Source organism: Pteropus alecto, unplaced genomic scaffold, assembly GCF_000325575.1.
Source record: "Pteropus alecto unplaced genomic scaffold, ASM32557v1 scaffold97, whole genome shotgun sequence".
In the NCBI taxonomy this organism is placed as follows: Eukaryota; Metazoa; Chordata; class Mammalia; order Chiroptera; family Pteropodidae; genus Pteropus; species Pteropus alecto.
This window is the reverse complement of record NW_006439713.1, coordinates 4070280-4079447: the sequence shown is the minus strand read 5'-3', so window position 1 is coordinate 4079447 and position 9168 is coordinate 4070280.

Genomic DNA, 9168 nt, shown 5'->3' with positions numbered 1-9168 from the left:
CGGATGACAGCACCAGCTTTTATTGGCCTCCCAGCCCCCTCTGCTCCCAGAGGAATCTTCAGAAATCACAGCACGCGCACGTCAGCCTTTCTGTGAGAATTGCCAGTGGCCCCCGACCCCTCAGCCCGGCCTCAGACGGCAAGTGGAGCTGGGAGTTGCGCGGCCCCGCGTTCTAATCCGGCCCCGCGTTCTAATCTGGCCCCGCGTATCCTCTCCTAGCCTCAGTTTCTCCGACTGTCAGTCAGCCAGACGGGCTCCAGGTGGCGCCGAGCTGGGGTTCCCGCCGCCTGGCCGAACCCTGTCGCGTCGGGAAGGACGGCCGGGTGTCTCGGGCGGCTTTGCTCGCTCCCGCCTCGTGCGGACGCCGCAGCCCCACGTCTTCCTCTGTCGTGTTTTCAGAGGGTGTGGTGCCAACACGCATCCCCGCAGAGCCCAGACGGCGCCAGGATTGGGGGCTTCGGCGCAGTCTGGACCGCAGTCGGGGACGCGTGGCGAGTCCTCTGCTTTCTCAGACGCGTGTCATTGTGCTCCGTCTATGCAGAGCCAGAGGGCCTGTCACCCCGAGGAGAGAACTCTTCCAAGAGGCAGAAGGTTGCTTCCTATTTCCAGAAGATTCTCAGTCCTTTTTAACTCGATATGTGCAATCTTCTGATTTTAGGGGCTGAATGAGCTAATATAACTTTCCGTCACGCCCCAAATCCTCATCTTGGGGTGGCGATAAGCTGCAAAGGGTTGTTAATGAAATCATTGGCAATGGTCGCTCTGAGTTTCCTCAGTCTTAATAATGCTGACATTCTTAATTTAGGGTGACAGATGAGGTGGACAGGCATTTTGACAGCCAGACCCACCAGAAACAATTATTTTACAGATAAATGATTGCCATTCAGGCATTTAGAACTTCCGGAAATTTCCGTCAGGTAATGGCCACTGGGTGCATGGGAACCTTAGCTTCAGACATCTGAGGGGTCTGAACACATGTGGGGAGGACCCCATGTCGCTCTGTGCAGATGGCAGATCACAATGTAGACGAGAATCTTGTGCCTGGGACAGGCTGCCGAAGCTTTCTGAGCCTCAGTTTCCCCGTCACTGAGCTGGGTATAGTTAGACCTAGCTCCTCAGGTGCTGTGGGCACTCTCATGATTAAGGCACGTGAGGCACTCGGCCAGCGGCCGCACCTGGAGGCCGGGCAGCTGCCTCGTTGACTCTGTGTGTGCCCCAGGTGCTTGCAGTCGCTCCACGGTCCTGCGGGCGGGGCCGCACCTGGAGGCCGGGCAGCTGCCTCGTTGACCCTGTGTGTGCCCCAGGTGCTTGCAGCCGAAGTTTTCACGCTAACTCACCACGGTCCTGCGGGCGGCCTGCTTTGCTTCGTCCAGATTACTTCTTTGAAGGATGGATGAGAAACAGGCTTAAGACTCCAGACTTAGAGGAAGTGCTGGCTTTAGGCAAGGCTCCCGTGGCTGATGGTATCAGCCTCTGGGAGGTCAGGCTGTGGGATCGGATTTCTCCTTTTGTGCTTTCCAGGAAGGAAGATTTAGCCACTGCCTGCCCCAAACTTTTCAGGGTCAGAGAAAAACGGAGCCGCCTTTGATTTGCAGCTGGTCTTCCGGGCTGTACGGGGCTGAGGTCGGCCCCTCAAGGTGGGGCGGGGCCAGGAAGACACGAGGTGGAGGGCTTGGTCTCGGCTGGGCGATGAGGGCGGAAGGGTGGGTTGTGGAAGGCAGGCCCTGGGTGACAGTAGCCATGGGACACTCTCTTGTCCCTTAGGTTCTCTTGGGTGGAAATTCCAGAGGGCGACTTGGATTTTTCTGGTGCAGTAGCTTGAGCGGTGTCGGTGATAATATTTCTTGACTGTAACTGTTGACTGTAACTATATCTTCCAGGCATTAGCTAAGCTTTAGCTCACAATATGTCATCCCTCCCGGCAGCTGCTCAAGGCAAGTCCTGCTCCAGGTGCTGAGGCTCAGGGAGCTCGAGTGACTCGCCCGGAAACGCACGGAGCCTGGGAGATGCGAACCCACCTCCTCTCTGTGCCCAGAGCAGGTGGGTGTAGCTCTGGGCTGCCTCTGTCCTCCGGGCCTTCTCCCTCAGTCCCCTCCCCCAGGGGGCCTCCATAAGCTCAGAGCAGACTCCAGTTTCTCCGTCACAGACCATGGGGCCACCTGGACCTTGTGCTCAAGGAGCTGGCAGGGTTGACATGCACAGGTGAACATAGTCATCCTGGGTGCGACGTGGTTGGCAGACCGATGGCGGGAATTCTGGGTCCTGCTTCTGACTGTCACTGCTAGCAGAGTGACATTCGGCCACCTGTATCTCCTTCTAGCCCTAAGCTATGAGATGAGTGATGGCTCCGAGTCTTTCTGGTATAAGTCCTTAGAATTCTAGATCCCTGCGTGCTGTAGACTTTCAGGAAGAAAGGAAGCCATGCTTGACCAGGTGGAGTCAGCGATGCACGAGTGTCTTCTGCAGAGCAGTAGGCTGCATGGCGGGCTTTCCAGACCCACCCGGGCTTTGCGCTGTGCCCCATGGCCTGTGAACCCTGGCACTGCCCCCGTGTGGTCCCCGTGTGATCTCTGGTCCGCCCCAGGTGAGCCCTGATACTTACCTGGTTGGCCCTAGTCCTGCCCCCTGCCCTGCCCCTAGGGAACATCTGGGAGCTGATGTCCCAGAGCCACCGAAGCAGGAAGAGTCGGTCCAGCAAGCCAGCAGGACCCGCCCTGGCTCCAGTGTCAGGGTCACGAAGGCTGGCTGCTGCCACCTCCCCCCGGTGGAGCCTTTCCCCTTCCCCGCCTTCTTCCTAGGGCCGAGAAGCTCTGGGCCCCCAGACCCCTTTCTGAGAGGGGTGACTGTCTTCCACAGAGGGCCAGCCCCTCCTAAGCCTGCCTCCGGCTTCACGCAGGTGGACGGTGACCCCACCAAAATTACCCATGAGGGTATGTCCAGATGTGAGCAGTATGTTTTGTCAAAATGTCAGATGATGTGATTTGGTAGAATGAACCAGTCTATCACAGATGGAAGGGAGCACCAAATCGTTACCAGCTGGAAAAGAGTGATTTTCAAAATATAACGCAACTGTGGAAGTGACAGCGGGAGTTGCTGTGGCTGCTGTGGTCACCTGAACTGCAAACTACGAATGTCTTAGGCTTTCTCTTCCTCCCACCCACCCACCTATCCATCCGCCCACTTCCCACCCATCCATCCGCTCACTCAGCTACCTGCCCATCTATCCACCCACCCAGCCACCCAGCCACCCAGCCACCCTTCCTTCCTTCCTTCCTTCCTTCCTTCCTTCCTTCCTTCCTTCCTTCCTTCCTCCCTCCCTTCCTCCCTCCCTTCCTTCCTTCCATCCAGCAAATAAGCATTGAGCTCTAACTAGGTGCCAAGCATCATGAAAGGTGCCAAGGAGAAAGGCGAGTGAGACGGTCTTTGGCTGGAAGGAGTTTGTTGTCACCTGGGGAGGACAGACAACAGCTGTTCATGCACACGCAGTGTTAGTTTATAGATCTGAGGACCGAGATTCGGAAGCCTGCTGGGGTCAGGGGGAGTTAGGGAAGGATGTCCGACTCCCGGGGTAGCTTCAGATTTACATTTCAGGAAGAATGAACAATGTTTTCAAAGTCTAGGTGGCTGAGAGGGCGTGCTCTGTTGGGGGAATGTAGACATTTGATAAGGAGGGCTGGCGGGGCGGAACGTTGGTCTGGAGAGGGACCTGGGCCCAGAACCTGCGTTCCTATGGGCTTAGCTGAGGATTTTGGACATAATTTGCACAGCAGTGATTATTAACCTGCACTCCAGGGGCAGGGCCCCAGGGCACTTGGGTTTGAGGGGCAGGGCTCTGAGCCTCCACCCCACAGCCACAGGGCAACTCCACTTATGTCCGATTTAAATAGTGGGTGTCTGCTTGAGTTCCTCCAGAGAATGGTTTCTGCGGCTTGGCTTGACATCCACCAGAGGAGATGACAGGGAGAGAGAGACGGACACAGAGAGGGCGAGAGATGGGAAGAGGAGAGATGGAGAGAGAGATGGAGAGACAGACAGAGAGACTGATAAAGAGGCAACTGGAGAGAGAAGGAGAGGGGAGAGAGACAGGGGAGGGGAGAGAGAGACAGAGAGAGAGAGAGACAGAGACAGAGAGAGATTGGAGAGAGAGGAGAGAGAGAGAGAGAGAGAGAGAGATGGAAGGAGATAATTTCAAACACATGATACTGTCCTTGAATTACGAGTGGGAGGTCTGACATCCTCAGTGGTCCTATGGCAGGATGTGGCATTTCAAAAACAATTCAAGTTCCCACCTGTAGAAAAGGCTGACTTCTTTGAACACACACACACACGCACACACGCAAAAACTAAGACCATGTCAAATTTCTCTTTTTTTTTTAATTGTTCCAGTCAAAAAAAAAAAAGAAGAAAAGAAGAGGAACACCTCAATATGTAAACAGTTTCCCTAACACAGCGAGTTCTTAAAGATATATTTTCCATTCTAAAAAATTTTGGCATCGTCGTGATTTCTCAATACATAGTTTGTGCTTTCGCGGTTAGCATGCTTTCTGCTCATTGTCCGTGCACAGACGTACTTGGAGGCGGGTGAAGGGAGTTACAGAAGGACCGAAAGGCAGGTCGGGAGCCAGACCAGCACTGAACCCGAGCCGGCTTGCCCTTCGCAAAAAGCGTGGTGGGAAGCTGGGCGACCCTGACTTTGGAGGCGAATCTTAGTTACTTATAAAGAAAAGGCAGAAGCCTTGGTGGGATTTTCCGAAGTACGCATTTTCTTATTTCCTTTCTGCTCACCTCTAAAGGATCCTTGCTTTTGCTCTGATGACACTACTTTGTGCATCGCCCTGGTTAATAGCTACGCACCTCTGCTGAAACGATGCTTGCGCTACCGCTATCGAAATCCCACCAATGACTTATTCTGTTTTTCACTGATTCACTGAATCATTTCAACGTGTTTGACAGTTCTGTCAAGGGGATCTTGCTTTTTCCCCCACTGAAAATTAAAAAAATTCACTCCTAATGATCTCAGAGCGTTTTAAGCTTAGGGGTGGGGGTGGGGGTTGTTGGGTGGTATTAGTAAATGCCACCATGCTACTCTTTCCTTGGTCTGTGTTCCTGAGCCTGAAATCCCAAGTCTTCTACAATTTAGCACCAGTTTTCAAAATACACATTTAATCAAATTCTATGGTAAGCCATCCCACCCCGTCGAGGCTGCTGTTGGCGCCACCCCCCGGTCTTGCTCTGCGCATGTCTGTTTTTGGACCCTCTCCTGTGCTGACCCCTCAAACGGAAAGAAAGGCCCTTCTTCTTAGATCCTCATCTTCCAAATCCCACCCAGTCTCCAGGAATGTCAGGACAAACGCCCTTTCCTTCTCCAGGAGACCCTTTCTGTCGCTTACATGGAAACTGATCTGCTTTCTTTGAATACCAGAACCATTGACGTACCCTCTTTATGAGGTCATCTTACTTCTAGAACTGGAGTAAGTTAACTTCTCTCTTTATGCCTCAGTTTCTTCATTTGTAAAGTGGGAGTCAGTATTTGCTCACTGGGCTTTTGAGTGGTTCCAATCCCTCAGCACAGTGTTGTCACGGGGTCAGAGCTGGTAGCCACAGGTTGTAAGGTTGTTGAGGGCGGAGGAGGCTGTCACTGCTTCTTCGAGTCTTCAGAGCAACCTGCCCAGGATGTTGCCCCTGCATGTAAGTGTTTGTGGACCACACTCAGTCAAGAGAATGGAGCTTGAGAACAGTGAAATATGGGGCATCGGCCAGCTTCCAGAACACTTCGAGTGGAGTTCTGTCCTTGTCTAGTTTTAGTTGGCTGCTCAGGTCCCTGAGAAAGGAGATACAAGTGTGTGCCTGCTCCCAGCACTGGCGAACTTCACGCACCTTGAAAACGAAACATTGAACTTCTCTGTAGGGTGTGAGCATTTTATCAAAAACTCAAGTTCTTGGAAGAATATTTGGGAACGGTGCTGAAGATCAGCTATGTCTGTGCCTTGTCTCTTGTATTCTCTAGGAATCGATACTAGAACCAGAACACCGACATACACCCCAAACACACCCTCGCTCGATAGTCCGGTCCTGAGAGAGGCCGGGCTTCGTTTTGTTTAAGAAGCTCCTGACAGTCGTGTGCATTGGTCAGAATGAAACTTCCAGGCCCGTGGAAACGTGAATATCTACAAACATGCAACCCTCAAACTGAGTTAAGACTTATCTTCAATTTCATAGATTCAGGATTAAAAAGACAAAGTTCAGACACTCCTGGGGACATTCGAACCAGTGAACTTTTTAGAATAATTTCCTTTTTATTTTAGTAAATGGCTCACAGAACAACCTCGTATTTTATTGGGCCATAATAAATATTTTGGGCCTTAGTATTGTGCTATTTTATTAGGAAAGGCAAATACAATGACTTATCTTTCAATTAATAGTAGAAAAGAGTGATACAAAGCAGTTGAATTAAACTGTTATTATGGTTTATATTTTTTGCCTCCCTAGTTATGTTCTGCTTGATTTAGTATTACGTTTTCTTGTTTGTTTGTTTTTTTTGTTTTTTGTTTTTTGTTTTTTTTTGCCTGGGGTTCTAGATGCACGCTTTGGGGAAGGCAGAGCTGGATTCAGGTGAGAAGCAAGTTGCCAATGATCTGTTGGAGCTGACCGAACTGTTTGTGAATGAGCTGGCAAGAGGTACCATGCACTTATTTTCTATCAAAGATGTCAACTTTTCTTGGGGCTTTTTCTACTATAGAGGACACTATAGCACTTGTCTAGTAGCATCTTATTTGTCCAGCAGGCATCTAACTCGCGACTTGTCTATTTGCTATGGGGTTTATGGTGGTAGAAGAGAAGAGAGGAGGATGTGGCTGGTGAGGGGTGCTGGGGACAAGCATATGGATGGTCATGAACTTTCAGTAAAACAATTAAAAACAGCTAAGGCTTAAAGGTAAATCCTCCGGGGCCATTCAGCGTAGGGGTGGTGTCGGCTGGAACTGATATTAGAATCATAGAAGCAGAGACTGTGGGATTCAAACCCTTGCTGGGAAAAAATGAGGAAACTAACACCTGATACATTTTTCTCAAGCTCACGTGGAACTTCACCAAGACAGACAACATTCTGGGCCATAAAACACACGTTCACAGACTTAAAAGAACAGAAATTTTACAACGTCTGCTGTCAGACCACAATGAAATTAAACTAGAAAGATGGATGAAAATTACACTAGAAAGATCCCCCAAACTTGGAGATTCAACAACATGCTTCCAAATAAGATATAGGTCAAAGAAGAAATCACAAGAGAATTGAAAATATATTTTGAACTAAATTGAAATGAAAACACAACCTATCAAAATTTGTGGGATGTGGTGAAAGCAGCATTTAAATAGAATGAGAAGAAAGAAAGCTATCATTTGTTTACAGATGATATGATTGTCTATGTAGGAAACCCGAAAGAATCAACACAAAAATCCTAGAATAAGCCATTATGGCAAGGTTGCAGAATATAGGTTAATAAACAAAAAATCAATCACTCTCCTATATACCAGCAATAAAAAAGTGAACTGCGAAATTAAAAACACAATGCCATTTACATTAGCACTCCCCAGAATGAAATACATAGATATAAATCTAAAAAATATGTACAAGATTTATATGAAAAAAAACTACAATACTCTGATGAAAGATAACAAACATACCTAAATAAATGGAGAGATAGCCCATGTTCATGGATAAGAAGACTCCATATTGTCAAGATGTCAGTTCTTAACAAATTGATGTATAGTTTCAATTTGCAATTCCATTCCAAATCCCAGCAAGTTATTTTCTGGATATCAACAAACCAATTCTAAAGTTTATATGGAGAAGCAATAAGACCCAGAATAGCCAACTCAGTATTGAAAGAGAGCAGAGTTGGAGGCCTGACACTGCCCAACCTCAAGACTTCCTGTAGAGCTGCAGTGATCAACACAGTGTGGTACTGTTGAAAGAATAGGCAAACAGATCAATGAAACAGAACAGGGAGCACGGAAATAGATTCACATAAATACAGCCAACTGATCTTTGACAAAGGAGCAAGGGCAATTCAATGGAGCAAAGACAGTCTTTTTAATAAATGGTGCTGGAAAAACTATATTAACATACAAAAAATATAGGTACAGACCTTACACTTTCACAAAAATTAACTCAAAATGGATCACAGATTTAGATGTAAAATACAGAACTATAAAACTAGAAGATAACATTCAAGAAAACCTAGATGACCTTGGGTAAGGTGCTGACTTTTTAAATACAACACCGAAGGTATGCTCCCTGAAGAACTGATAAGCCGATAGTCACTAAAATTAAAAATTTCCGCTCTTCGAAAGAGACTGTCAACAGGATGAGAAGACAAACCACAAACTGGGTGGAAATATTTGCAAAAGACACATCTGATAAAGGGCTGTTATCCAAAATATACAAAGAACTCTTAAAACTCAACAATAAGAAACAACCTGACTCGAAAATGGGCAGAACCCTGAACAGAAACCTCACTGAAGAATTTATAAGGATGGAAAATGAGCATACGAAAAGACGCTCCACATCATGTCGTCATAGAAATGCAAATTAAAACCGCAATGAGGTATCACTTCACACCTGTTAGAGTGGCCAAAATCCAAAACACCGAGGACACCAAATGCTGGCGAGGATGTGAGCAGTGGGAACTCTCAGACACTGCCAGTGGGAATGCAACGTGGCGCAGCCTCTCTGAAAGGCCATTTGGCAGTTTCTTACAAAACTAAACATAAGTTTTATCCAACAATCACGCTGCTTGGTATTTACCCAAATGAACTGCAAATTTTGTCTGCACAAAGCCTGCACGTGAACGTTTCTAGCAGCTTTATTCATAATTGCCCAGACTTGGAAGCCACCAAGATGTCCTTCAGGAGATGTATGGGTAAAGAAACTGTAGTCCATTCAGACAATGGGATATTATTCAGCACTAAAAAGAAAGGAGGCATCGAGCCAAGAAAAGACATGGAGGAAACGTAAATATATATTCTTAAGTGGAAGAAGGTAATCTGAGAAGGCTTTATACTGCCTGATTCTAACTAAAAGACAATGTGTAAAAGGCAGGACTACAGAGACAGTAAGATCAATGGTTGCCCAGGGTTGGGGGAGGGGCAGAGGAATGTGCAGAACCC